This window comes from Panthera pardus, unplaced genomic scaffold (assembly GCF_024362965.1).
Source record: "Panthera pardus isolate Hobbes unplaced genomic scaffold, ASM2436296v1 HiC_scaffold_27, whole genome shotgun sequence".
NCBI lineage: Eukaryota > Metazoa > Chordata > Mammalia > Carnivora > Felidae > Panthera > Panthera pardus.
This window is the reverse complement of record NW_026526843.1, coordinates 19,470,573-19,477,066: the sequence shown is the minus strand read 5'-3', so window position 1 is coordinate 19,477,066 and position 6,494 is coordinate 19,470,573.

The window sequence follows — 6,494 nt, the reverse complement described above, 5'->3', positions numbered from 1 at the left end:
ATTCTCAGTCTTTTATGTTAGCCTTTCTTTTAGGTGTGTAGTGGTATATTATAATTTTAATTTACCTTTTCCTAATGACTAATGACGTTGAACATCTTTTTGAGTACTTGTAGTTTATTCATATAACTTCTTTTGTTAAGTGAGCTTTTCAAACCTGTTGCCTATTTATAATATGATGGTTTCTCTTAATATTACTGAATTATAAGAGTTATTTATAATCTCTGGATACAAGTCCTGCATCAAATATATGTGCTATGACTATCTCCTCCCACTCTTACCTTGTCTTTTCATTTTCTAAATAATGTCTTTTGAAGAGCCTACTATTTCAGCTTTGATAAACTCCAAATTATCAATTTTTATGGTTTGTGTTTTTGTGTTCTAATTAAGGAAATTTTGCCTAACTCAGAATCAAAAATATTTTAAGTTTTATAATTTCAGTTTTTATGTTAAAGTCTATGATCCATGTCAAGTTAATATTTGTGACTGGCATGAGGTAATGGCCAAAGTTAATTTTTTTCAATATTGAATACCCATTTATTTTGGCACCATTTGTTGAAAAAAATTATTTTTTCCCAATTGGGTTGCCTTGACATTTTTGTCAAAAATCAGTATTTCTATTTCTGAGTTCTCTATTGTGACATTTTGACTTATAATAAGAATTACATATTTATACTTCATTTTTGTTCCTGGCACAATATTCCTACAACTTTTGGAATTTCCTACATGATAAAAGAAATAAAAGTGTCTTTTGTTATTTGTAACAAGCCCCTTTCAACATATCTAAGTTTATGTCAGTGATGTGACTTTTTGAGAACCCCTAAGGATGGGGTCTGTTTGCCAGGGGAACCAATTATATGATTAAAGGTTTGAAGTTTCAGCTTCACCCCCTGACCTCTGGGGAGGAGAGAGGGGCTGGAGGTTGAATTAATCACCAACAGGTCAATGATGTAATTAATCATGCCTGCATAATAAAGTCTTCATAAAAACAAAAATAGGGGTGCCTGGGTGACCCAGTCTATTAAGCTGCCAACTTCAGCTCAGGTCATGATCTCAGGGTTTGTGAGTTTGAGGCCCGCATCGGGCTCTGTGCTGACAGCTCAGAGCCAGAAACCTGCTTTGGATTCTCTCTCTCTCTCTCTCTCTCTCTCTGCCCCTCCCCTGCTTGTGCTCTATCTCTGTCTCTCAAAAATAAATAAATGTTAAACAAACAAAAATGGAGATTAGAGAACATCCTGATTGCTGAACACATGTAAATGCTGGGAAGGTGGAAGTGTTGCTCCACGCCCCTTCCCCCATACCTTGCCCTGCATATCTCTTCCATCTGGCTGTTCATTTGTACCCTTTGAAATATCCTTTGTAATAAATCAGCAATAATAAGTAAACTGCTTCCCTGAGCTCTGTGAGTCATTCTAGTAAATGACTGAACCCAAGAAGCAGGGCATGGAAACTTCAGATTTGTAGCCAGTGTTTTAGGAGCACAGGTGACAATTTGGAGTTGCAAGTGGTGTCTGTAGTGGGGGCAGGTTTGTGAGACTGAGCCCTCAACTGGTGGGATTTGAAGCTATCTCCAGATAGATAGTATCAGAATTGATTTAAACTATAGAACACCCAGCTGGCGTCCAGAGAATCAGAGAATTGTTTGGTGGCCAGAGTGGAGTGTTCTGTTTGATATGAGCAGAATGTGGGAGGGTTTTAACTCTACATTCATTCTGTTTCATTGATCTATGTATTTATCCTTTCACCAGTCCACACTAAACTGATAACTGTAGCTTTCTAGTAAGTATTAAAATTAGATAGTTTAAGTCTCCCAACTTTGCTCTTCTTTTCAAGGTTGTTTTAGATATTCAAAATATTTTACATTTCTATATACATTTTAGATTATGATGTCAATTTCTACAAAAATGTCCTGCTGAAAATTTGATTGGGATTTCATTGAATTTATAGACCAATCTGACAACAATGGCCATCTTTTAAAACATTTTATATATTTGAGATGTACAACTTGATGATTTTATATATGTATACATTGTGAAATAATCACTACAATCAAGCTACTTAACACATTCATAAACTCAACTGAAGGTGGATTCAAATCTTAAATGTAAGAACTCCTAGAAGAAAACAGGGAAAAGTCTCCTTGGCATCAATCTTGACTGATTTTTTTTTTTTTGGCACCAAAAGCACAGGCAACAAAAACAAAATAAACAAGTGGAACTACATCAAACTAGAAAGTGTCTGCACAGTATAGGAAACAACAAATAAAAAGATGACCTACAGAATGGGAGGAAATATTTACAAACAATATATCTGATAAGGGGTTAATCTCCAAGATATATAGGGAATTCCTACAACTTAATACCAAAACCTTAATTATTTAATTAATCGGTGGCTCAGTCGGTTAGGCATCCGACTTGATCTCTGCTCAGGTCAGGATCTCACAGTTCGTGATTTCAAGCCCCACATCGGGCTCTGTGCTGGCAGTGTGGAGCCTGTTTGGGATTCTCTCTTCCTTTCTCTCTGCCCCTCCCCTGCTTTCTCTCTCTCCCTCCCTCAAAATAAGTACATAAAAGTAAACATTAAAAATGGGCAAAGGACCCAGGGGCTCCTGGGTGGCTCAGTCAGTTGAGTGTCCAACTTCGGCTCAGGTCATGATCTCACAGCTCGTGAGTTTGAGCCCCGTGTCAGGCTCCGTGCTGACAGCTTGGAGCCTGGATTCTGCTTCAGATTCTGTGTCTCCCTCTCTCTGTGGTCATAACCCACTCGCATTCTGTCATGGTCTGTCTCAAAAATAAATAAATATTTAAAAAAATTTTTTTAAATGGGCAAAGGACCTGAATAGACATTTCTCAAAAGATGACATACAAATGGCTAACAGATATATGAAAATGGGCTCAACATCACTAATCATCAGGGAAATGTAATTCAAAGCCACAATGAGATATCATCTCACACTTGTTAGGATGGCTACTTTATTTATTTATTTATTTATTTATTTATTTATTTTAGGATGGCTACTGTAAAAAAACAAAAGATAAGTGTTGGTGAGGATATGGAGAAAAGGGAATCCTGTGACATTGTTGATGGGATGTAAATATGTGTAGGCATTATATAAAACAGTATGGAAATGCTTCAAAAATAAAAATAGAACTGCCATAAGACATAGCAATACCACTTCTAGATATTTATAGAAAGGAATTGATATCAAGATCTCAAAGATATACTATACTCTTATGCTTATTGCAGCAATATTCACAATAGCCAAGATAACGAAACAACCTAGATGTCCACTGATGAATAAGTGGATAAAAGAAATATAGTACATAAATACCATGAGATATTACTCAGCCTTAAAAGAAGGATATTCTGCCATTAGTGACAACGTGGATGAACCTGGAGGACATGATGCTAAGTAAATTAAGCCAGAGACGAATACTCCACGACCTCACTTATATGTGTAATCTAAAATAGACTCATAAAAGCAGAGAGTAGAAAGGTTTTTACCAAGGATTAAGAGGAAGAGGAGGGGTGCCTGGGTGGCTCAGTTAAGCATCTGACTTCAGCTCACGTCATGATCTTGGGGCTCACCAGTTTGAGCCTCACATCGGGCTCTCTGCTGACAGCTCAAAGCCTGGAGCCTTCTTCGGATTCTGTGTCTTCCTCTGTCTGTGACCCTCCCCCACTCGTACTCTGTGTCTCACTCTCTCTCAAAAACAAATAAAACATTAAAAATATTTTTTAAAAAAAGAGGAAGAGGAAACGGGGAGATGTTGATCAAAGGGTACAATTTTTTAGTTATATAGGATCAGTAAGTTCTGGAGACTGAACATATAGCATAGTGACTATAGGTAACAATACTGTACTAAATACCTGAAATCTGTTAAGAGTAGATCTTAACTGCTCTCACCACAATTTAAAGAAAAAGGTAATTGTGTGAGTTGATGGACAATTGCCATGTTAACAATATTGAGCTTTCCAATTCACAAACACAGCATACGTTTCCACTTATTAAGATCTTCCTTAATGTCTTTCAGTAGTGGGTTTTTTTCTTTTTTTTTTTTTTTTGTTTTTTGTTTTTTGTTTGTTTGCTTGTTTAGTTTTCAGTGTATAGATAGAACTTACATTTATTTTGCTAAATTTTTCCCCTGAGTATTTGCGGTTTGGGATGCTATTGTATATGCGTGTTTTTGTAAGGTCAGTCTCCAGTTGTTTCTTGCTTGTATATAAAAACACAATTGATTTTTATATATTGGTCCTGTGTTCTCTGAACCTTACTGAACTCTCTTACTAGTTCTGGTAGCTTTTTTGAGGATTTCCTACAATTTTCTACATACATGACCATGTCATCTGTGAATAAGTAGTGGTTTACATGTTCTTGCAAATCTGTGTGCCTTATATCTCCTTTATGGATTTTATTGCATTGCCTAGAATTTCCAATTCAATGTTAAATAGAAGTATCAAGGGACACTCTTGTGTTGTTTTTAATGTTAGGGGGAAAGAATTCAGTCTTTCATCATTAAGTGTGACATCAGCTGTGGGTTTTTTGTAGATTCTTATTATCACAGTAAGGAAGTTCCCTTCTATTCCTAGTTGCCTGAGAGTTTTTCTCTTTATCATTAATGAGTTTTAAACTATGTCAAATTAATTTTTCTACTTAAATGATTGTGTTTTTCTTTTTTACTCCAGTAATATGGTGAATTACATGGATTGATATTAAAATATTAAGTCAACCTTGTATTCCCAGATGAACCCCACTTGGACATCATATATCATATTTTTAAATACATTGATATATTTGCTTTAATATTTTGTTAAGGACTTTTGCATTGCTTCTTTGAATATTTGATAGAATTCACTAATGAAACATCTGAGCTAGTGGGTTTCTTAGTGAGAAGGTTTTTAATTATGAAGTCAATTCATTTAATTAACACAAGGTTATGCATATTTTTATTGCCTTTTGTTACATTTTTGTAATACTTATCTGCCAAAGATTTTGTCTAAGTTGTTGTATTTATGGGCATGAAATTACTCATAATTTTCTCTTATTATCGTTTAATATTTGGAGCATCTGTAGTAGTCTCCTTTTTCATTCTGATGTTGCTAATTTAGGTCTTATCTCTTTTTTATCATTCTAGCTAAAGGTTCATCAATTTTATTGATCTTTTAAATAAACATCTTTTAGTTTCATTGATTTTTTTTCTGTTTTGTGTCCGTTTTCTAATTCATTGATTTCTACTCTTATCTTTAGTATTCTCTTCCTTACATACATACTCTGGGTTTAAAATACTCTCCCCTCCTCTTCCTTCCTCTTCTCTCTTTAAAGTACAAGTTAAAATGTAAGTTTTATGCCATTCTTCTTTGCTAATATACGTATTTAAAGGTATCCATTTCTCTGTCATCACTGCTTTAGCCACATTCCACGGTTTTTATAAGCTATACTTCTGTTACCATTTAGTTCAAAATATTTTATAGCTTCTTATGTAATGTCTCCATTGTCCCATGGATTACTTAGAACTTTTTTAGCTTTTGATTTTTTATTTAATTCCATTGTGGCCAGAGAACCATACTGTGACATTTATTTAGGCTTGATTTGTTTATGTCCTGGCATATGGTCTTACCAAACATACAATGTGTACTCGAGAAAAGTGTATATTCTCCAGTTGTTGGTGGGTCTATCCTAGATGCACACACATTAATGATTATTATGTCTTCTTGATTAATTGACAATATTATTGTTATGAATATCCTTCTTTTTTATGGGAATTATTCTTATATTTAAACCTATTTTGTTTGATAGCAATATAGCCACACCAGTTTTTTCATGTTTAGCTGCCTGCATGGTTTACCTTTTTCTGCCCTCTTACATTCAGTCACTCTGTGTGTTTACATTTAAATTGTGTTACTTGTACATACCAAAAAGTTAGGCCTTTCATTTTTATCTACTCTTACAATTTCTTACTTTCATGTAAAGTCTTCCAACTATTTACATTTAAAGCATTATTGATATGATCGTGTTTAAGCATACCATATTGTTATGTTTTCTACTTGTCCCATCCGTTGTTTTCTTCCCCTAAACCTACCTGTTTGCCTTTTTGTGGGTTATTTCTTAACATTTCACAACATCTCCACTATTGGCTTCTTTTTCCAACATTTTATTGTGAATTGTTAAAAGTTTACAGGAAAGTAAAAATAATTTTACAATGAACACACATATTACAACTACCTAGTTTCTGTCATTTTCTTACTATTGCTTTATCTCACCATACCTATCCATCCATCTATCCACCCTTCAATCCATTAATCAATCCATGTACTTTTTGGTATATTGCAAAATCAATGACAGACATCAAGACACTTCTCGCTAAATACTTTAGCAGCCATATCAACTAAAATTTGATAGCAGTTCATAACTTTGTATTTTTGTATAAATTTATCTGAAATGGAAAGCAGAAGCAGAGAATAGAAAGTTGTAACAAATGAATACAAGTAAACAATAT